Below are 23,990 nucleotides of genomic sequence, written 5' to 3'. Positions count from 1 at the left end.
CGTTAAGCCGTAGTTTGCCACCTCTCCTTTATTGATATTCTCCTCATCTTTGGAGGAGCTTGATTCATCCCAATTTATGTTCTTCTTCTTGCGTTCAAAGCAAGTAGTTGTGTTCTTTTTGTCCTTTTTAAGTTCATTTTTAATTTTCGATTCTTGTTTTAAAATTTTAATAAAGAGTTCAAGTTCACCATCACTTGAGCTTAAGCTCGAGTGGTCTTCATATGTTCTAAGTCTGAAATCCTTCCTGTTCTTTGGAAGGTGGTTCTCAAGTTCTTTACGTGCATTGCACGTCATTTCATAGGTCATCAAAGACCCGATAAGTCCTTCGAGAGGAAAATGATTTAAATCTTTTGATTCTTGTAAAGCCGTTACTTTTAAATCCCAAGTTTTAGAAAGTGATCTTAAGATCTTGTTAACATGTTCAAAATCCAAAAAACTTTTATCAAGTCTTTTTAGACCATTGACGACATCCGTAAAACGGGTTTACATGTCAACAACGGTTTCGCTTGGTTTCATATGAAAAAGTTCAAAATCATGCATCAAAAAATTTAATTTAGAATCTTTTACACTACTTATGCCTTCATGTGTGATTTCAAGAGTGCGCCGAATATCGAAAGTCGTTTCGCACAAAGAAACCCGATTAAACTATGTTTTATCTAAGGCGCAAAACAAGGCATTCATAGCCTTTGCATTTAGATAAAACGTCTTCTTCTCCAAATCATTCCAAGGTTCATTGGAAGAGAAGATATTTTAAAACTAGATTCGATAATATTTTATAAGTTCAAATCCAAAGAAAGCAAGAAAACTCTCATTCGAGTTTTCCAATAAGTGTAGTCCGTCCCATTGAAAAAGGGAGGACGAATAAGAGAGTAACCCTCTTGAAAGCCAAAAAGAGTCATTTCTATTTGGGTGTTAAACCAAAGTAGAAAACCATGGCTCTGATACCAATTGTTAGGATCAAGAGTCAGCACTAAAAGGGGAGGTGAATTAGTGCAGTGGTAAAATAACGTCGATTTAAAAAAATATTTCATACAATAAAAATCGAACTCAGAAGTACTTAACTTGAAAGTGTGTTTGGAAAGGTGTGCAGCAAAAGTAATGAGGAAGGAAAACACGAATGGAGGTTTGTAGTAAGGTAATTAGCAATAAGTAAATGCAAACCAGAGAACACGGTAGTTTTAGAGTGGTTCGGTCAACGTGACCTACATCCACTTTCGGCTTCCTCCTCCGACGAGGTCACCGGCATCCACTAGAGGCATTCATTCAATAGGTGAAGGCCAATCACCTTTTACAACTCAATTATCCTTTTATTGGGTTTAGGAGATAACCCTTACACCCCCACTCACTCCTCTCTCAAACTATTCTAACACTTTAGATCTTTGAGAGGAGCTTACACAAGATTGAAGTAGTGTTTCTATACTTTTTTTTTTTCTCTCAATACTTGTGTGTTTTAACCAGGGATGAGAGGGGTATTTATAGGCTTCAAGTTGATTCAAACTTGAAGCCTAAAACTTTCCCATCCTGGGTTCCCCAGACACAAGCGGTACCACTACTTGTGTTGGGTGGTACCACCGCCCAGGTCTGTCGATACCACCGCCTGGGCACAGTGCTGGGCGGTACCACTGCCCAGACTGGCGGTACATGTTAGAACCCTTGCAGATTCTAAACTTGGGGTTGATCTCTTTAGGGGATCGACCTCCTTGGAACTCTATAGGGGTTCCTCCCTCCAAGTTGCTGCTCAAAGGCTGCAGAAAAGATTCATCTATTGCTTATGAAAAGAGGAGGAACACATGGCTATTTATAGGGCTTCTAAACCCTAACTCCTAATAGGATTCCTACTCAAGACTCTTACTTCTAACCAACTCCTAATAGAACTCCTACTTAAGACTCCTATTCCCTTACAACTCCTAATTCTTCTCTAAGAAATAACCTCCTAACCCTAGCCGGCCTCTTCACCTCTTTAATAAGAGTTAGCTTAGGTAGGTTTTACATGAATGTCCCTCTCAATTAGGACTCTCCTAGCTAGAGTCCTAATAGACCCACCCTCTTCAAATCAGCCTTGTCCTCAAGTTTGAGATTCCATGAACTCAGGGAACCGGGTCTTCAGCTCCTCATATGGTTCCCATGTGGCATCTTCAAGTGGTAGATTATTCCAATGCACTAGTACTTCAGTAGAGGGATATCGGTGACGCATCACGATCCTACGATCGAGGATGGCTTGTGGTTGGGCTTGAATAACTCCATCCTCAATTGTGTTGGGCAGTTGGATCTGGGGTGACTCGTGTTCTCCCAACTTGGGCTTTATGCATGATACGTGGAAGGCAGGGTGAATTTTGGCATCCTCAAGTAATTTAAGTTTGTACGCCACGGCCCCAATATGCTCTGTGATCTGATAGGGCCCATAAAAACGTGGGGATAGCTTCATAGAGGCTCAAGTATTGATAGAGAGTTGCTTGTATGGTTGTAGGCGAATTTAAACCTAATCTCCTACTGAAAATTCTCTTTCACTTTGTCGTGTGTCGGCTTGCTACTTCATTCCGGCTTGAGCGATAAAGAGATTATCTTTTAACAGTTGTAAGAGTTTGTCCCTATCAATCAATTCTTGGTCAACCTGATCTACCTTGGCCGAGCCAATTACATACTTTGGAATCACAGGGGCTCGTCGACCATATAATGCTTCATAAGGGGCACATTTTGTAGATGAATGATATGTAGTATTATACCACCATTCGGCCCAGGGAAGCCATTTCGCCCACTCTTTTGGTCGGTCGCTAGCGAAACACCGGAGGTACGTCTCTAAGCACCTATTTACCACCTCTGTTTGGCCGTCAGTTTGTGGATGATACGCTGTGCTCATCTTGAGTTTGGTGCCTTGTAACTGAAATAACTCAGTCCAAAATTTACTAGTGAAGATCCTGTCACGATCACTTACGATGGACCTTGGCATCCCATGCAATTTAACAATAATTTCTATGAAAATCTGGGCAATACTAGCAGCAGTGTAGGGATTTCTCATAGCACAAAAATGAGTATATTTCGTAAGTCGATCAACCACCATGAGAATCGTGCTTTTACCTTTGGAAGATGGCAACCCTTCAATGAAGTCCATGGAGATGTCAGTCCACACTGAGTCTGGTATGGGTAGTGGTTGTAGCTTCCCTAGATTTGCCACAGTTTCACCCTTGTGCTGTTGATATACATCACATTGTGCCACATATTCAGCAATAATTTTTTTCATCCCTCTCCAATAAAAATTTAGTTTCACTCTTTTGTAGGTTCTTAGGAATCCAGAGTGCCCTACTGAAGGTATGGAGTGCATTTCATGCAAGATGATTGTGATGCAAGGGGAGTCAGGTATAAGCACAATGCGACCTTTGTAGCGTAGATCCCTCGAATCCCAAGTGTAGTGGGCTATTGCACTTGGATCCTCCTCCAATTTTTTTATGATGTTGCTGATCTCTGGATCCTTCTTCCATTCTTCCCTAATGTCCTCGAGGAGACCGGTGGTAGGAAGGGAGATGGCTGAAACCTTAGCTTGTTCAGGTAGCCGTGAGAGTGCATCTGCAATAACGTTTTCTTTCCCCTTTTTGTAAATAATTTCATAATCAAATCCAAGAAGTTTGGATGATATCTTTTGCTCCAAAAAGTACTTGAGGCTTTTATGGTCAGTTTTAATTTGAAATCGCCGGTCGATCAGGTAGGGTCTCCATCTCGTTACTGCGTGTACAATGGCGAGCATCTCCTTATCATATACTGACATGTTTTGATGGGAGGGAGATAATGCCTTGCTAGTGTATGCGAGTGGTCGACCATTTTGCATGAGAACGGCTCCAATTCCGACTCTAGATGCGTCGGCCTCAATGATGAAGGGTCTATTGAAATGTGGTAGCGCAAGCACTGGCGTCGTTGTCATGGCTGCTTTAAGTTTGTCGAAGGCAGCAGAGGCTTTGTCCGACAATTGGAAAGCATCTTTTTTCAGTAAAGAAGCGAGTGGTGCACTGATCTTCCCATAGTCCTTAACAAATTTTCGGTAGTAGCCCGTTAGTCCAAGGAACCCCCCCAGTAATTTCACGTTTGTAGGTTTCGGCCAGCCTTGCATTGTCTCAATTTATGTTGGGTCTATTGCCACTCCTTCTTCTGATATTATATGCCCAAGGCACTCTACTTTTTGCTGGAGAAAGCTGCACTTTGGTTGCTTAACAAAAAGAGTATTCTCCCGAAGGATCGTCAAAACAATCCGTAAATGCTAAAAGTGAGTCTCAAGAGAAGGGCTGTAAATGAGAATATCATCAAAAAATACCAGCACAAATTTATGAAGAAAGCTCCGAAAAATATCGTTCATGAGACTTTGAAAGGTTGAAGGAGCATTAGTGAGTCCAAAAGGCATTACCAAGAATTCATAATGGCCATCATGTGTGCGAAATGCAGTTTTTGGAATGTCATCGTCATATACCCGAATTTGGTGGTAACCGGATCGGAGGTCCAACTTCGTGAAGACTCAAGCTCCTTTCAATTCATCAAGAAGTTCATCCACCACTGGTATTGGGTACTTTTCCTTGACGGTGATGCCATTTAAAGCTCGATAGTCGATGCACATCCGCTAAGTTCCGTCCTTCTTGCTTACAAGTAGCACCGGTGAGGAATAGGGGCTGCAACTTGGCTGAATCACCCCTGTTTCAAGCATCTCCTTTACGATCTTTTCAATTTCATCTTTCTGGAAGTGAGGATATTGGTACAGTCGAGTGTTCGCTGGTGGCTTGCCTAGAAGGATTGGAATTCGATGGTCATGTTGCCGAGAAGGAGGAAGACCACGCGGTTCAGCAAATATGTCGGCAAATTTAGTAAGCAATTGGGCAAGATTTTGATCTTCAATTTCTATTTTCTTCTCTTTTGGTTGTGGCTGGAGATGCATCAAAAAGCCACCATTTACCTTGTGCAAAACTTTCTCCATTCGTTGGGTCGAAACAGTGGTAATGTTGCTTCCGTGATCCCCGCGTAGGATGATCTGTTTGCCCTTACAGTAGAATTTCATAATTAATTTAGAAAAGTTCAAAGAGACATCACCTAGTGTAGTCAGCCATTCTATACCAAGCACTACCTCATAATTAATTTAGACATAAATCAGTTTTATTGTACGATCATCATATTTCAGTTTGTGTTTACGTTTTAATTTCTATCATAACTGCAAACTTCCTTTATATCCCTGCTTTAACTGCATCTCGCTTAATCAAGTGATTTACGGATCAGCATTTAGACGTAAATCAGTTTTTTCATACGAATATCATATTTCAGTTTGCCCCTACTATCTGATTTGAACCATAACTGCAAACTGAACTTATATCTTTGCTGCATCTCGCTTAATCAAAAGTTAAAGTGAATTACGAATCGGCTTTCTTACCGAAATCACTTTTATCGAACGAACGTGATTTTTATCGTAGAAGGTTTTCCGCTGCACTAATTCACCCCCCCCCTCTTAGTGCTCTTGATCCTAACACGGTCGAGTGCTCGCTGGTGGCTTGCCCGGAAGGATTGGAATTCGATGGTCATGTTGTCGAGAAGGAGGAAGACCGCGCGGTTCAGCAAATATGTCGGCAAATTTAGTAAGCAATTGGGCAAGATTTTGATCTTCAATTTCTATTTTCTTCTCTTCTGGTTGTGGCTGGAGATGCATCAAATAGCCACCATTTACCTTGTGCAAAACTTTTTCCATTCGTTGGGTCGAAACGGTGGTTACGTTGCTTCCACGCTTCCCGCGTAGGATGATCTGTTTGCCCTTACAGTAGAATTTCATAATTAATTTGAAAAAGTTTCAAGAGACATCACCTAGTGTAGTCAGCCATTCTATACCAAGCACTGCCTCATAGTCATTGATTGGTAGGAGGAAGACATCGGTGATAATTTCTTGGTCTTGCAGTAATAGTTTCACCTGCAGGCATCTTTGGTCGCACTTTAGGATTCTGCCGTCGGCAACCTTTACATCGAACTTGCTACAACCTTCAATATGCAGTGCCATCCGAGCAGCAACCTTACTATTCAGGAAGTTATTAGTGCTACCCGTGTCGATGAGAACAATGATCGGCTGTTGTTTGAAAAGGCCTCCAACTTTCATCGTTTGCGGGTTTGAGTAGCCGACTAGTGTGTGTACCGTAATGTCGATCGGCTGTGGCTCTTCTTCCATATCTTCTTCTTCATGTTCAAGGCTCTCTTCTATATGTTCAATGACCTCTTCTTCTACTGGTTCAATCATAAGAAGTCTACCTTTTTTACAGCGATGCTCGCGGCTCCACGGCTCGTCGCAATGCCAACATAACCCCTTCGCAGATCGCTCCCGAAGTTCTTCTCTTATTAACCTTTTCGGTTCAGGGACTCGGTTGATAGTAGGGGGGGCTGAGGGCTTTAGTATTGTAGGTCGTGGAGTGATCCTAGTTCTCCGGGCTTCATGGTTCAATCGCTCCTCTTGAAGTCATGCGAAAGAGATGGCTGCCATAAGCGTGTATGGTTGTCGTGCCTTAACTTCTCCCCGGATCTCCGACTTTAAGCCCTCAATAAAGGACCCCGATAGCTATTTTTCAAATCAATCACGAGTTTGATTAGATAACCTTTCAAACCTGGTTTGGTACTCCTGAATGGTGGAGTTTTGTTGGATCTTTGCTAGTTGTCTATCAATGTTCTCGTAATAAGTTGGTCCGAAGAGGATCAATAGTCCTTCTTTGAATTGTCGCCATGAAAGGACTCCATAAGTGTGTTCAAACTGGTCAAACCATTGTATGGCATCCCCTTCAAGATGTATAGCTGTAATTTCCACCATTGATGCATCCGTAGTTTTATGGTATCGAAAATATCGCTCCACATGCGAGATCCAACCAATTGGGTCTCCTTCTTCCCATCTAGGGAAGTCCACTCTCATACGCGAATAGTTGGGGTCGGTCATAGAGCCTCCCCTCTCTTGGAAGTCATCTCTTTGGGCATGATATGATTGGTTATAGCTCTCTCCTTGATGTGATTTCTTCGGGCTTGGTGGTCGGCCCAAACTGAATTCGGTAAGGAGAGTCTGAATCTTATCCTCCATTCATACCTCAAAGGCTTCAAATTTAGCATTGATTGCCTCCTCAGATGCCATAGTATATGACTCCAAATCTGTGATGTTAAGATGTCTCTTTTGTTGATGGGTTAAAGGCATGTATAGGTTTGATAGAAATCAGTGAAAGTTTGCTGCAGAATTGTGTTGTCTTATAAGAGCAGAATTATCGTCGTAGAAACAACGGTTTCTCGACAAAATCTCCACCAAAAATTTGAGAGATTTGAGGAGGGAATTGACAGTAATATCTTAGTTTATATGACAGAGAAAATATAGTATCAAAATCAAACAAATAGTGCTATACGGCTGAAATTCTGCAATGTATCTTTCGTTGTAGAGATGGAAACTTTATGATGAAAAGTTTATGTAGCAATATAGGAACAATTTTTTTTTTTTTTTGGATTTTCGGATAGGGATAACTAAATTATAGTAGCAGTAAGGTAGGAAACCAGAACCTGTTGCAATTCATGGGATGATCCGCGGTGGTGGAGATGATGGTGGAATTTGGCGACGATCTTTTAAGCAATTGTGGGAATTGCTTTGGACAGTTGTGGAGGGTTGATGGATGGCTATGGAAGGGCATCGAGATGCCAAGAACACTGCTCTAATACCAGGTGTTAGAACCCTTGTAGATTCTAAACTTGGGGTTGATCTCTTTAGGGGATCGACCTCCTTAGAACTCTATAGGGGTTCCTCCCTCCAAGTTGCTGCTCAAAGGTCGCAGAAAAGATTCATCTATTACTTATGAAAAGAGGAGGAATATATGGCTATTTATAGGGCTTCTAAACCCTAACTCCTAATAGGATTCCTACTCAAGACTCCTACTTCTAACCAACTCCTAATAGGACTCCTACTTAAGACTCCTATTCCCTTACAACTCCAAATTCTTCTCTAAGAAATAACCTCCTAACCATAGCCGACCTCTTCACCTCTTTAATAAGAGTCGGCTTAGGTAGGTTTTAAATGAATGTCCCTCTCAATTAGGACTCTCCTAGCTAGAGTCCTAACAGTACAACCGCCCAAACTGGCGGTACCATCGCTTGACATAGTCTCGAAGATTGTGCCACGACGGTAAGACTTCTTGGGGCACTATTTGAGCCTCTTATTAGGCCCAACATAGTCTTTACATAGGCCTAGCTGGCCCCTAATTAGGTTGGCTCAAATCCAAGCCCAATTATGTGCTAACTACGAAATCCTAAGACATTTGCTAAGCAAAACAAGTCCCTATGTCTATTCTTCCGGCAAACTTCTAGCAAACTCCTGGACTTCACGACGATCTTCTTAGCGAGTTTAACGAGCTTCTCTGGCAAGCTCCGATACTTCTCGGCTGGCTCCTCTAGAACTTCCGATGAATGTCCGAACTTCCGACGAACTCTCGAACTCCCAATGTAATCACATCCTTGACTCTAAGACTTCATTTTGCTTCAAGCCTTGCTATCATAGTTAATCCTGCACATATAAGAACACACTTCGATCTAGATAATTAATACTAAGCATTAATTAAGTTGTTTGGCATGTCATTGGTCCCTCGACGCTTCGTCTGATTCTTCGGTGTATCGTCCTCTCTTGTGGCCTATTGCCCAATCGGTTAGTTGACTCTGTAACTCCGATATCCTTAGCGCAATATCCGCTCTTCTTGGCCCGATGCCTAAATCCACGGCCTGAAGCCTTCTGTCGATACGTCGACCGTTCCTCCGGCCCGGCGTCCAATCTTCTGACATGTTTTCCCCTAGCACAACATGATTCTTCTTGTTTTAATTGTCTCATCCTGATTGAAGCATCCTGCGTCACTCAAAACATAGATTAAAACATAAACACTTATCGATTGGATTCATCATCAAAATCTGAGATTCAATAGGAAGAATCAGACGTTGGGCTTGAGCAAACATGTCAAAAGATTGGACATTGGGCCAGAGGATCGGTCGACGTGTCGGCAGAAGTCTTCGGCCTATGAATTCGGGCATCGGGCCAAGAAGATTGGACATTGTACTAAGGAGATTAGATGTTGCGAGAAGACAATATATTGATTGGGCAATATGTCGAAGGAGAGGACGAAGCGTCGAAGGATCGAATGAAGCGCCGAAAGAATAAATGACATATCGGACAACATAGGATTCGCTTGTAATTGATTATATCTAGATCGAGTTAGTTTAGAGTCTAATTGAGTTGGTTTAGAATGTAATTAGGCTGACTCAATTAGGGACCAAATGGACCCAATGTGGGGCTATTTTGGGTAAAAAAAAGGGCTCATTCAATGACTCAAAAGTTGGGTCAGGCAGTGGCACCACTAGTGGCTCAATCACCGAGACATAGTCTCCAAGACTATGTCAGGCGATAGTACCACCAGATTGGGCGGTGGTACCATCCAAATACAATCTCCCACACTATGTCAAGCAGTGGTAATGCTAGACTGGGTGGTGGTACTGCCTAGTGTCAGTGCTGCAGGCGGTGGTACTGCTAGTATCCTAACAAAGGCGGATGAGACACTTTTTGGCTCCAAGTTTGAATCCACTTCAGGCCTATAAATACCCCTCTTATCCCTACTCAGATCACACAAGAATTGAGACAAAAAAAGAAGAAAAACGCTATTGTAATCTTGTGAGAACTCCTCTCAAGCTCTAAGTGTTGGTGAAGTTTAAGAGAGGAGGTAGTGGGGGTGTAAAGGTTCTCTCCTGAACTTATCAAAAGGAGAATTGAGTTGTAAGGTAGTTGTCTTCGCCCATTGAAGGAACACCGGTAGTAGAAGCCAGTAGCCTCAAGTGAAGAGGAATCGGGAGTGGAGGTAGGTCACAACGACCGAACCACTATAAAAATCTGGTTTGTATTCCTATTTTGCTTTTTACATTAATTTCAAACTGCTTTACTTTCACTATGCTTCCATACGCTTTCAAGTTAAACACATTTCCTATACGGGGTTTGTCGAAATGTTTTTACTGAATGAGATTTCCAACTCGACGTAATTTTTATCGCTGCACTAATTCACCCCCCCTCTTAGTATCGACTCGATCCTAACACAATTAACTAATACGTAGTAAGTTATGTTTTAAACCATCTACTAATAAAACATCTTCAATCAAGAGGTTTAATTTGTTATTTATATTTTCTTTGCCAATAATTTTTATTTTGTTGTTGTCTCCAAAGGTGACATATCCTTCATCTTGGCTAGTGAGCTTAGAAAAATATATTGGATCTCTAGTCATGTATCTTGAGTATCCACTATCAAGATATCATCTCATACTCCTAGCTTTTGATTGTTGATATTTACAAGATAAGGGGGTTTACTTTAGGTGTACCCATTTAACTTTGAATCCATCATGATTAGATCTATTTTGGCATTAAGTCATTTATGGTTCTTTTAGGAACCCAAACTAATTTATGAGAGCTGTATTTTTTTAATAAACATTTATAAGCATAATGACCACATCTATCACAAAAATTACATTTAACTTTAGGGGGAACATATAATATGGGTCCCTTCACAAATATAGTTGGCTTTTGTTGAGTGTTATTACTCACGAAGTCAATTTCTTCCTTTCTATGTATATGACCTTTATTAGTAAGAATCATGTTTAATGATTTGTTATAAATTTTAAAATATTCTAATATTTGTTATAATAAGATATTTTTCTTTTGAATGAATCTAACTCTTCATATTTAGTACAAGATGTTAACAAGCATTGTCATACTCATTTTTTAATTTATCAAATTCATTAGAGAGTAATACATGATCTTTTTTTAATAATTTATATTTCTTATCGATTATTTTCAGTTCATTATACAAATCATGAAATACATCAAGTAATTCATTATAAGGTAAAGAAGTTTTAGTTGAGTCACATACCTCATTGTTGAAAGCCACTAATGCATAGTTTGTTACTTCGTCTTCATTGGTTTGCTCTTCGTCTTTTGATGTACTTGATTCATCCCAAGTTGTCTTGAGTACTTTATTCATCTTTTGTGCTAGCATTTTCTTCTTTTGTTGTGGACACTCATTTTTGAAGTGCCTTAGCTTTTGGCATTCATAGCAAATGATTGTCCTTTTTGTTAAATCTCATATTTTGATGATGAAACTAATTAATAGTGTTTATAATTTGATCTGCGTTCTGAGTGATGTAGAAAGCTTTTATCTGGGTAAAACAATTAAAGTAGGAAGAATCATGTTGGGCTAAAGAGAAATATGTCATAAGATTGGACGTCGAGTCGAAGGATCGATCGACGTATCGACAGAAGGTATCGGGCCAAAGGTTCGGTCATCGGGCTAAAAAGAGCGGAAATTGCGCTAAGTAAATTGGAGTTGCGGAGGTCAACTAGCCGATTGGGCAATAGGCCCCAAGAGAGGACGATGCACCGATAAACCAATGACATGTCAGACAACATTTGATTTACTTTGTAATAATTATCTAGAACGAAGTAGGATTTAAGTGTGCAGGATTAACTACGATAACAATCAAGGCATAAAGCAAAATGAAGTCCCAAAGTGAAGAACGAGATTTTATTAGGAGTTCGAGAGTTCGTCGGAAGTTATGTCAGAATTAACTGAGAAGTCTAGGAGCTTGCCAAAGAAGCTCGTCAGAAGTTGCCAAGAAGATCGTCGTGAAGTCCAGGAGCTTGCCGGGAGTCCGCTGGAACATTGCCGAGAGATCGTCAGAAGTTCGCCGGAAGATCACTGGAAGCTCGCCGGAAGAAACCTAGACATACAGACTTATTTAGCTTAGTGAATGTCTTAAAATTTGTAGTTAGCACATAATTGGGTTGGAATTGGGCCAACTCAATTAGAGATCGATTAGGCCCAAGTTCAGGCTGTGTTGGGCCAAGTGAAAGGCCTAAACAATGACCCAATAGGTGAAACCATCATGGCACAGTCTCCGAGACTGTGTCAGGCGATGGTACCACCAAGACTCAGTCTCCGAGACTGTCAAATGGTGGTACCACTAATCTGGGTGATGGTACTACCCAAACACAATCTCCCAAGCGATGGTACCACCTAGTGTCAGTACTATAGGCGCTGGTACCACCTAGCATAAGCGGTGGTACCACTAGGACCCAAGAAACCCGGGATGAGACCTTTTTATGCTCAAACTTTGAAGTCATTTGGGGTTTATAAATACCCCAGCTATTCCTGCATGGAGTAGCAAGAATTGAGCATGAAATTGAGTTGAAAAAGGGGGAAAGAAAAATTGGAAACTCTCTTAGGATTTAGAGTCCCTTCTTCCTAGTATCTAGAAAGTTCTTCTAAAGGGAGAAGTGAGGTCTAAAAAGTGAGACTTGTAAGGGTTGTCTCCTAAACCCATGAAAAAGAGGAAGAGTGTAAAAGAGTAGTTAATGTTTGCCCATTGAAGGAAGATCGTTAGTGGATGCTGGTGGCCTTGACGGAAGAGGAATCGGTGGAGTAGATGTAGGTCACGACGACCGAACCACTATAATAATCTTGTTTACATTTCCTTCATGCTTTTTTCTTATACTGCAAACTAAATTCTTACTTTTTCACTATGCTTCCGTACGCTTTTAATTTAAGCATCTTTACAAAACGAGTTTAATCAAAATGAAAGATTTTTAAACCGACGTGATTTTATCGTTGCACTAAATTCTACTTGCGAAATGGCTTTTGATATTTGGCACATACTCGAAATCACACATGAAGGCACTAATAGACTTAAAAACTCTAAAATAAATATTTTAATGCGTGATTTTGAATTATTTCGTATGGAACCAAGCGAGACTATTGGAGATATGTATACCCATCTTACGAATGTCATCAATAGTCTAAAAGCTTTTGGTAAAAGTTTTTCGAACCTTGAACTTGTGAACAAAATTTTATAATATTTTTTTTTTAAATTAAGATTCAAAAGTAACGTTAATACAAGAGGCTAAAGACCTAAATAACCTAGCTCTTGAAGAACTTATCGGGTCTTTGATGACATATGAAATGACTTATGTGACACTTGACAAACTTGAGAATAACCTTCCAAAGAACATGAAGGATTTGGCACTTCGAACAATAGAATACCACTTGAGTGATAACTCAAGTGATGATAATGATAACTTTGAACTTCTCATTATAAAATTTAAAAGTTCATAAAACAAGAATTAAAGAATAAAAATGATCTTAAAAAGAGGTTGTGGGATGAATCGAGCTCATCCAATGACGAGGAGCAAACTTCGCTTTGATAACCCTCGACAATGAGGTAAACAACTCAAACGAAACTCCTTTACTTTATTTTGAAATTACTTGATGATTTTTCATGAGTTATTTTTAAATTAGTTAAAAAAAATTATAAAAAAAATATATCATGCTTCTTTTTATTAAAAAAAATTGATCATGAAATTGCATGCTTTATGATAAAGGAATAAAATGTTATATCTAAATCTAATGATAATCCTATGTATGTTTTTAAGAAGAAATAACATGTATCTTGATGATTTTCGATTTTGATTGAAAATGTTTTATGTCCAATGAAACCATGCTTGATCTCTTAATGAAAATGTTAAGAGATTTGATATCATGCTTAATGAGTTTATAGTTTGAAATTGTGTATGTTGTACCTTAAAAACCTGAAACCGTGTTTTAGTATCATGCCTAATGTAATGATGCATAATGATCATACTTAATGAGTTTATATTTCAAAATTATGCATAATGATTCTTGCAATTTATGGCTTATTGATCTTTGTCGTAATAAAAGTTACTTTTTCAGTTTTAAACATGATGCATGTTTTGATTTGGCATAAATGACAAAGACATGCTTGTGTGAAATAAAAAGGAAATACATTTTTTTTTAAAATTTCTCAATCCCTACCTTATCAAGTTTTCAAAAAGAGATTAATAAATCTATTTATATGAATCTCTTGGACTATGAAAATAATTTTGATGATTGAAGATTTTATATGCATGAATTGAGATCTTGTTCTCCTATGATTCTTTTTGTTATTCACTAAAAAGGAGACTTATTCTAATAAATCATGATATGCTACTTCACATCTTGATAATTTATGACTTGGGTTTTGTTATGTATTATTCCCCTCTTCCTTCTTATTTACAATGACAAAGGGAAGAAAAGAAATCACTAGCATTTCAAGAGATCGATAAATCTCTTCATTTCATTTTGAATCTCTTGAAAGGGACTTTGTTGATTTGACAAATTGAATGAGTTGAAAATAATGATGAATGTTTTTGAAAATAAATGATTGTTTCATGTTTGATGATTTTACATTATGCATAATGAGTTAAAGTGATGTTGGTGTAAAAATATTTATTCAAATGTATGAATCGACAATCTTTTTGTCAAATGAATCATGATTTTTCTTGTGAATTCTTGGAATTATAACTTGAGTTTTCTTTATAAATCAAGATCATTTCCTATCATGCTTTCTATTTACAAAAGAAGAAATTTGTCAAAAATGATATATGGTCTTTTGACATTCATGATTTGATTCTTCATCTTTGTTATTTATCCTTGTCATGCTTTGAAGATTGAAGTAAAGGAAATTGAATTGTACTATTGTACTGTTATTCCCCCTTTTTTTGCCTATGACAAAGGAGAAGAAAGAATTGCTAGTGTGCACATCACGGAAAGAGTCAAACTTGCTAGCTTGCTCATCTCAAAAGAGAAGCAAGAAGTGCTGTCTTACAAATCTCAAGAGAAGCAATGTTTGCTAAGTTACACATTTCAAGAAGATGCAAAAATAGTCTATCTTGTACATCTCAAAAGATGTAAAATTTTGCTAACTTTCATATGTGTAAAATTTGATAGCTTGCATACTATAAAATGATATAAATTTGCTAGCTTGCATGTTCTAATACGATGTAGAACTTGCTATCTTGAACATCACCAAGAATTGCTAGCTTGCAATCTCAAGAGAAGCATAAGTGCTATCTTGCATATCTCAAGAAGCGAAACATGGTAATCTAACAAAATTTATAAACTTACAAAACTCAAAATTATTGCTAGCTTGCATGTAAAATGATATAAAATTTTGCTAGCTTGCGCTTTGCTAGGGAAGCAAAAATTGCACTTCTCAAAAGAGAAAAGAGAAAATTACTAGATTGCATGATGATAAAACTTGAGATTATATTCATAATGCAATGATTTGAAATTACATATCACTAGAACTTGCTAGATACACTTCTCCTTTTTGTTGATGACAAAGGGGGAGAAGATGTGATGATGAGTTGAATCATGCATGGTATGATGTAATATACTTTGATATTTTGATACCATGATGATACTTATAATAATGATCATGCATACGATGCATGCAATACTCATGATTTTATTATGATGATATATATGATGTATTACATATGATATGAATCATGATTGCTTTGACCTGAATTCAGTTTGAATTCAAGGTTCTATCAATAAGGCACATTGATAGGGAGAGTTTAGTTTAAACTCCGTCATCAATTGGTTGTCATCATCAAAGAGGGAGAGATTGTTGAATCTCAGATTTTGATGATGAAACCAATTAATAATGTTTATGATTTGATCTGCTTTTTGAGTGATGCAGGAAGCTTTGATCAGGATGAGACAATTAAAGCAGGAAGAATCATGTTAGGCCAAAGAGAAACATATCAGAAGATTAGACGTTGAGCCAAAGGATTGGTCGACGTATCGACAGAAGGCTTCGGGCCATGGGTTTAGGCAACAGGCCAAGAAGAGCGGAAATTGCACTAAGTAAATTAGAGTTACAGAGGTCAACTGGTCGATTAGGCAATAGGCCGCAAGAGAGGATGATGCGCCGAAGATTCGGACAAAGCGCCGATGAACCAATGACATGCCGGACAACATTTGATTTGCTTTGTAATAATTGTCTAGATTAAAGTAGGTTTTAAGTGTGTAGGATTAACTACGATAGCAATCAAGGCATAAAGAAAAATGAAGTCCCAAAGTCAAGAACGAGATTTCGTTGCGAGCTCGAGAGTTCGTCGGAAGTCCGGACGTTTGTCGGAAGTTCTGTTAGAATTAACTGAGAAGTCCAGGAGCTTGCCAAAGAAGCTCATCGAAACTAGCCAAGAAGATCATCGTGAAGTCCAAAAGCTTGCTGGGAGTCCGTTGGAACATTGCCGAGATATCGTCGGAAGTTCATTGGAAGCTCGTCGGAAGAAACCTATAGTTTTAGATTTATTTAGCTTAGTGAATGTCTTAAAATTCGTAGTTAGCACATAATTGGGTTGGAATTGGGCTAACTCAATTAGGGGTCAATTGGACCCAAGTTTGGGCTGTGTTGGGCCAAGTAAAGGGCCCAAATAATGGCCCAATAGGTTGAACCGTCGTGGTACAGTCTCCGAGACTATGTTAGATGGTGGTATTGCCCAGACTCAATCTTCGAGACTATCAAGTAATGGTACCACTAGTCTGGGCGGTGGTTCCACCCAGAAACAATCTCCTAGACGGTGGTACCACCCAGTGTCAGTGCTATAGGTAGTGGTACCGTTAGGACCCGAGAAACCTGGGATGAGACCTTTTTTGGCTCAATTTTGAAGCCATTTGGAGTCTATAACTATCCCAGCTATTCCTGCATGGAGTAGCAAGAATTAAACACAAAATTGAGTTGAAAAGGGGAGAAAGAAAAATTGGAAAATCTTTTAGGATTTAGAGTCCCTTCTTTCTAGTATTTAGAAAGTTCTTCTAAAGGGAGAAGTGAGGTCTAAAAAGATAGACTTGTAAGGGTTGTCTCCTTAACCTATGAAAAGGAGCAAGAGTGTAAACGGATAGTTGATCTTCACCCAATAAAGGAAGATCATTAGTGGATGTCGGTGGCCTCGTTGTAAGAGGAATTGATAGAGTGGATGTAGGTAACGACGACGGAACCACTATAACAATCTGGTTTGCATTTCCTTCATGCTTTTTCATTATATTGCAAACTGAATTCTTACTTTCACTACGCTTCCATATGCTTTCAATTTAAGCATGTTTATAAAACAAATTTAATCAAAATGAAATATTTTCAAACTGATGTGATTTTACTGCTGCACTAATTCACCCCCCCCCCTATTAGTGCTGACTGTTGAATCTCAGATTTTGATGATGAAGTCAATTGTCATTTATTATCTAATCCATATGTTGAGATAAGTGTGTAGGATTAACTACGATGAAAGTAAGACATGCAGCAGGACTTGCGCCGGAGTCAATACTATAATCACGTTGTGAGTTCGAGAGTTCGACGGAAGTCCGGATGGTCATTGGAGGTTCTACGGGAACAAATCTGAGAAGTCTAAGAGCTTGCCAAAAGAAGCTCGTCGGAACTCGCCAAGTGGATCATCGCAAGTCCAGGAGTTTGCCGGAAGTCCGTCGGAGCATCGTCGAAGGTTCGTCGGATGTTCGCGCGGAAGTTCGCCGGAAGCTCACCGGAAGAAGCGATTGACGCACCGGAGCAAGTTGTAGTAAATGTATTAAGAAATGTCGTAGTTAGCATATAGATTAAGTTAGGAATGGGAGTGATCCCATAAACTTAATCTGGGGGCAATTGGGCCCTTGACAGACACAAATTGGGCCAAACGGATCAACCCATTTGGACTAGAATTCCTACTAGGTGGTGGCACCGCTAGGGTCGGCGGTGGCACCGCCCAGGAGAGGGTATCCTAGGAAAATTGGGCGGTACAACCACCCCAGGCAGGTGGTGGCACCGTCAGGGCTTAGTCTCCGATCGAGACTAGGTGGTGCAACCGCCCCTATCAAGCGGTGGCACCGCCTAGAGGCTCAATCTCCAAGCTGCTAGGCGATGTACAGCCCTAGTTAGGAGGTGGTACCGCCAGGACCCTGAAAATCCAGGAAAAGATATTTTTGAGCTCCAAATTCAAACTAGTTTGGGGCCTAAATATACCCCACCCTTTCCTGCATGAAAGGGCACCGAAAATCCAATTTTACTCTGTGATTTTTAGAGCTCAAAAGTGTTGTTAAGGCTAGAAGTTCTCCTCCCTCTTTTTCTAAGTTTTGATCTTTCAAGAGAGGAGAGAAAAGTTTGTAAGGGTTGTCTCCTAAGCCCGTCAAAAGGAGTGAAACTGTAAAAGGGTGGTTGGCCTTCGCCTATTGAAGGAAGGCCTCTAGTGGACGTCGGTGACCTCGTTGGTGGAGGAAGTCAAAATTGGATGTAGATCACGATTTACCGAACCACTCTAAATCTCGGTTTGCATTTACTTTGAGCATCTTATCTTTACTGCAAACCTCCTCAATAGCTTACTGCCTTCTGCTCATTTATGAATGTGTTTTATAGTTAAGTAATTTTTGAATCGGCGTTAAGACAGAAATCAGTTTTATCGTACGAACATCATATTTCAGTTTGCGCTTACATTCTGATTTCTATCTTAACTGCAAACAGCCTTCCTTACTTTACTTCAAATACGTTTCCGTAAGCTTTCAAAGTTATTATTTGCATGGAATGACTTTTACATCGGAATCGGATTTCAATGTACGAATGCAGTTTTAATCATCGAAAGTTTTCCGCTGCACTAATTCACCCCCCCCCCCCCCCCCCCCCTCTTAGTGCTCTTGATCCTAACAATTGGTATCAGAGCGGGGTTAACTCTCAAATGGATTAAAACCCAACAGAGATGGCATACGCCGGAAACCAAGAGGGCTACTCTATTACACGTCCACCCATGTTCAATGGGACGGACTACACCTATTGGAAGACCCGAATGAGGATCTTCCTTATTTCAATGGATTTTGAACTTTGGAATTTTGTCAAAAATGGATTTTCGAAGTCTTCTCTTCCAATGATCGATTGGAATGAATTGGAGAAGAAGACTTTCACTCTTAATGCAAAGGCTATGAATTCCTTATTTTGTGTGCTTGATAAAAATGAGTTCAATCGTGTGTCGATTTTTGAAACCGCGTTTGATATTTGGCATATACTCGAAGTGACTCACGAAGGCACAAGTAGAGTGAAAGAGTCAAAAATCAATCTTTTGATACATTCTTTTGAACTTTTCCGAATGAAACCGAGTAAGACTATTGGCGACATGTACACCCGTTTCACAGATGTCATCAATGGTCTAAAAGGACTCGGCAAAAGTTTTTCGGATTTTGAGCTCATAAATAAGATTCTAAGATCTCTTCCTAAGAGTTGGGACCCTAAAGTCACTGCTATTCAAGAGGCTAAAGATTTAAACAACTTCCCTCTTGAAGAACTAATCGGGTCATTAATGACCTATGAAATGACTTGCAAGGCTCATGAAGAGCAAGAAGACATCCTTCCAAAGAACAGGAAGGATATGGAACTTAGAACTTTAGATGACCACTTGAGAGAAAACTCAAGTGATGAGGACTGTGACGATGACTTGGCACTTCTAACAAGGAAATTCAAAAAATTCATTAAGAGAAACAAGTTTAAAAGTGACATAAAAAATAAACTTGAACCCAAAAAGGACCAAGTTATTTGCTACGAATGCAAAAAGTGATTGTCCCCAAGCCAAGAAGAGAACATCATAGAAGAAGGCACTCAAAACAACGTGGGATGACTCGAGCGCATCCGAAAAAGAGGAGTCCAACACCGAGCAAGTTGCTCATTATGCCTTAATGGCCATCGGAGAAGAGGTAACAAATTTAATTGATGCAGATTTATCATTTGATGAATTATTAAATACTTTCCATGACTTATTTGATGAATGTAAAACAATTAGTAGAAAATATAAATTGCTGAAAAATAAGCATGATAGTCTTGTTAGCAATTTTGATAAATTAAAAACTGAATATCATGATAGTTTAGCTCAATGTGAAAAATGCCATGATCTAGAAACTCTCCAAAAGGAAAACTTGCTACTTAAGGGCACCTTGAAGAAATTCGAGGTTGGTAGCAAGTCTTTGAACATGATCCTTGCAAACAAAGGTCACATTCCCAAAAGAAGTGGAATTGGATTTGTGAGAAGTCCTCACCAAATCCAACCACCTTCATGAAAGGCCCCATCTTACATGTTCGATACCAAAGCAAATGTAACTTTTGTTACAAATATGGATACAAAACGCATCAGTGTCCATTCACGAAAATTAGTCTGAACAAATTAATTTGGGTTCCTAAAGGAACCATGATAAACTCTATGCAACATGATAAACAATGTAGATCAGTTTTTGAGGCACCCAAAAGTAAATTGGTACTTAAAAATTATCCTTTCTTGTAGAGACATATACCATCACAAGCTAGGAGCAAGAGATGGGACCTTGATAGTGGATGCTCAAGGCATATGACCGGAGATCCATCTCAGTTCTCTAAGCTCACTAGCATAGACGAAGGCTATGTCACCTTCGGAGACAACAGCAAGGGTAAAACCATTGGCAAAGGAACCATAGGTAACAAATCCAACTTCTTTATTGAAGATGTTTTGTTAGTTGATGGTTTAAAACATAATCTCTTGAGCATTAGCCAATTATATGATAAAAGATATATCGTCAAATTCGAATCTAATGCTTGCATTATTGAAAAACCACACAAAAACACATCTATGATTGCATTAAAACATAATAACGTATACACCATTGACGTCAATGATCTTTGCAATGAAATGTGTTTCTCGGTTTTGAATGAGGATGATTGGCTTTGGCATAGGAGATTAGGTCATGCTAGCATGAAACTAATCACTCAAATATCATCCAAAGAACTTGTACGAGGAATTCCTCATATCAAGTTCATCAAAGATAATGTGTGTGATGCTTGTCAATTAGGAAAATAAATTAAGGGTAATTTCAAATCTAAGAATCAAATAAGCACCTCTAGGCCCTTACAATTAATCCATATGGACTTATTCGGACCAATCTCTACATCAAGCCGAGGAGGTAGCAAATACGTCTTCGTCATTGTAGATGACTATAGTAGATACACATGGACTTATTTCTTGAAACACAAAAATGAATGCTTTAGATATTTCACCAAGTTTTGTAAACTTGTTCAAAATGAAAAGGGTTTTATGATTTCATCAATTCGAAGTGATCACGGTGGTGAATTTCAAAACTGTGATTTCCAAGAATTTTGTGAATCTAATGGATACAACCACAACTTCTCTACTCCAAGAAATCATCAACAAAATGGAGTAGTAGAAAGAAAGAATAGAAATTTACAAGAAATGGCAATAACCATGTTAAATGAACATAGCCTACCCAAATACTTTTGGGCCGAAGCCGTAAATACTACATGCCATATTTTGAATAGAGTTCTAGTAAGACCCTTACTCACCAAAACTCCCTATGAGTTATGGAATAATAAAAAACCCAATGTTTTATATTTTAAAGTTTTTGGGTGTAAGTGTTTTATCTTGAATGAAAAAGATGCCTTAGGAAAATTTGATATTAAATCCGATGAAGGAATTTTTCTTGTTATTCTTCAGTTTCTAAAGCTTTTCATATCTTCAATAAAAGAACTTTAATTATAGAAGAATTCATTCATGTTGTTTTCAATGAGATTTCCGAAATCAAGAAAAATGATTTTGATGATGATGTTAATTTTGATTTCTTGAATTTAAATGAAACCCCTTCTCCAACTAGCAACTTGGATACATCCACTTCCGAAACACCCTTACCCAAGGACTGGAAGTATGTAGATGCTCATCCTAAGGAGCTAATCCTAGGAGACACATCTAAGGGGGTTCAAACACGTTCTTCTCTTAAAACTTTTTGTGCCAATGCCACCTTTCTCTCCCAAATTGAACCTAAATGTATTGACGAAGCCATGAAAGATGATTCATGGATTATCTCAATGCAAGATGAGTTAAATCAATTTGAGAGAAATGAGATGTGGAAGCTTGTTCCTAGGCCAAATGACCATTTAGTTATTGGTACCAAATGGGTCTTTAGAAACAAGCAAGATGAATCTGGTATCATGGTTAGAAACAAAGCTAGATTAGTGGCCAAAGGTTTTAACCAAGAAGAAGGTATCAATTACGAAGAAACCTTCGCTCATATGGCTAGATTAGAAGCCATAAGGATGCTCCTTGCCTATGCTAATAATAATAATTTTAAGTTGTTTCAAATGGATGTTAAAAGCGCTTTTCTTAATGGCTTTATTTCTGAAGAAGTTTATGTTGAACAACCTCTCGGACTTGAAAATAATAGCCTCCCTAATCATGTATTTAAATTAACTAAAGCTCTCTATGGTTTAAAAAAAGCCCCAAGAGCTTGGTATGATAGACTTAGTACTTTTCTTATTGAAAATAATTTCACAAAAGGCAAGGTCGATACTACATTGTTTATCAAAAATTTTGAAAATAATTTTCTCATAGTTCATATTTATGTTGATGATATTATCTTCGGTTCTACGAATGAATCTCTTTGTGAATCTTTTGCTGAAACCATGAGTCTCAAATTTAAAATAAGTTTGATAGGAGAATTAACCTTTTTCTGAGGCTTACAAATTAAGCAACTAAGTAATGACATCTTTATTAGTCAAACTAAATATGCCTTAGATATACTAAAAAGATTTAATATGAATAGCTCAAAAGCTATTAACACTCCTATGAGCACCTCCACTAAGTTAGAAGTTGATGAAAGTGGAGAAAGCTTCGATCAAAAAACTTATAGGGGTATGATAGGAAGTTTACTTTACCTCACAGCAACTAGACCAGATATTATGTTCAGTGTAGGACTTTGTGCTAGATTTCAATCGAACCTTAAGATATCTCATTTTAAAGCAGTTAAAAGAATACTTAGATATCTTAAAGGTATCATAAATCCAGGATTATGGTATCCAAAATCCGAGAATTTTGAGTTAATTACATATGTTGTTGTGGATTTTGCTAGGTGTAGATTAAATAGAAAAAGAACATTAGGAACATGTCAATTTTTGGGACATTCCCTTGTTTCCTAGTCATCTAAGAAATAAAACTCGGTTGCACTATCAACAATCGAAGCTGAGTATATTGCAGCTAGTGCATGCTGTGCACAAGTTGTGTGGATGAAAAACTCCTTAGAAGATTATAAAGTCCATCTTAAAAATATTCCCATTAAATGTGATAACATAAGTGCAATATGTTTAACAAAGAATCTCATTAACACTCAAGAACAAAACATATTGATATTAGACATCACTTCATACGAGATCATGTCACTAATCATGATGTAATCATCGAGTTCATTGATACTAAGCATCAACTAGCTGATATTTTTACAAAACCTCTAAGTGAAGAACAATTTGATTTCATTAGAAGAGAATTAGGAATGTTAATATGTCCGAATGCATAAACTTGTTAAAATCATTTTTCGGACTTTATTGATTGAATGATCAAATCACTTGATTGCCATTACATGCCTAAAATTACATGTTGGAAATTATGTTTTTTGGATACAAAAATTTCCATAATAATGAGCATGTTTTGTCTTCATGATTGTATTTGAAAATATAAAATATAGTCTTGTCCGAATGTATGAAAGTGTTAATTTCATTTTCGGATTCTCTTAACTAGTGGAATCCTAACAATCGGATTTTCTCGATACATTATCCTTTTTCGAACTTAATAAGCATATGTTATATCAAGTTTGATTCTCATCATTGATTTTTGACATATGGAATCAACTAGCAAAAATATCTCTCATACACTTATCATGTGAAAAATATTTTTTTTGAGAAATGGATTTGATAAAATGATTCCTGCTTGTAAATTCCTTCTTGAAATATGGATGTTAGTGTTTTTACTTGCAAGGATTTGTTTCACATACATATCTTGATAAAATGATTCCTTCTTGAAACATCAATTTTAACTTCATTCAAAGTAAACTCACAAATAGCTAGTATCACAAATAGCCTTCCTATTTCATGCAAAAAGATAATAACAAATAAAAAGGAAGAAGTATTAAAAGCTATCTCCATGTCATGTTTTCCTTGAGATGTTTGCATAATTGGTATCCTATCACTCACTGTTGGAAAATGACATGAACCTAGTTATGGCAATAATAAATACCACACTTATGCTTAAAATTTGCTTATATCGT

Source organism: Musa acuminata, chromosome BXJ3-11 (genome assembly GCF_036884655.1).
Source record: "Musa acuminata AAA Group cultivar baxijiao chromosome BXJ3-11, Cavendish_Baxijiao_AAA, whole genome shotgun sequence".
Taxonomy (NCBI): Eukaryota; Viridiplantae; Streptophyta; class Magnoliopsida; order Zingiberales; family Musaceae; genus Musa; species Musa acuminata.
The sequence above is the reverse complement of the archived record's forward strand: the minus strand, read 5'-3'. Positions refer to the sequence as shown.